We start from the raw sequence: 299 nt of genomic DNA, 5'->3' as shown, positions 1-299 counted from the left end.
CAGGAGCTCAATTTGACATCATCCATTCTCACCAGGGATGCAAAATAGTCTATCCTTTGGACTAGCTGGATAGACAGTGCAGCATCAGATGCCATCTCTCCTTGGGCCTTTTTAGGCAGGTAATTCAGGGTACAGACCAGCATTTCTCATCACCAGTCACTGTGATTGGTCTTACAAGCTCTTCTCTGTGAGCAAGTGCCTAGGTGCCTCTCTGAGTCCTTTATTCCGAAGTGAAGAGCCTGGCCCTTGTTCCCTACTCAGTTTTCCTCACTGCTGTCTCCTCCAGGTTTCTGACCCAC

Source organism: Bison bison, unplaced genomic scaffold, assembly GCF_000754665.1.
Source record: "Bison bison bison isolate TAMUID 2011002044 unplaced genomic scaffold, Bison_UMD1.0 scf7180017864146, whole genome shotgun sequence".
Taxonomy (NCBI): Eukaryota; Metazoa; Chordata; class Mammalia; order Artiodactyla; family Bovidae; genus Bison; species Bison bison.
The sequence above is the reverse complement of the archived record's forward strand: the minus strand, read 5'-3'. Positions refer to the sequence as shown.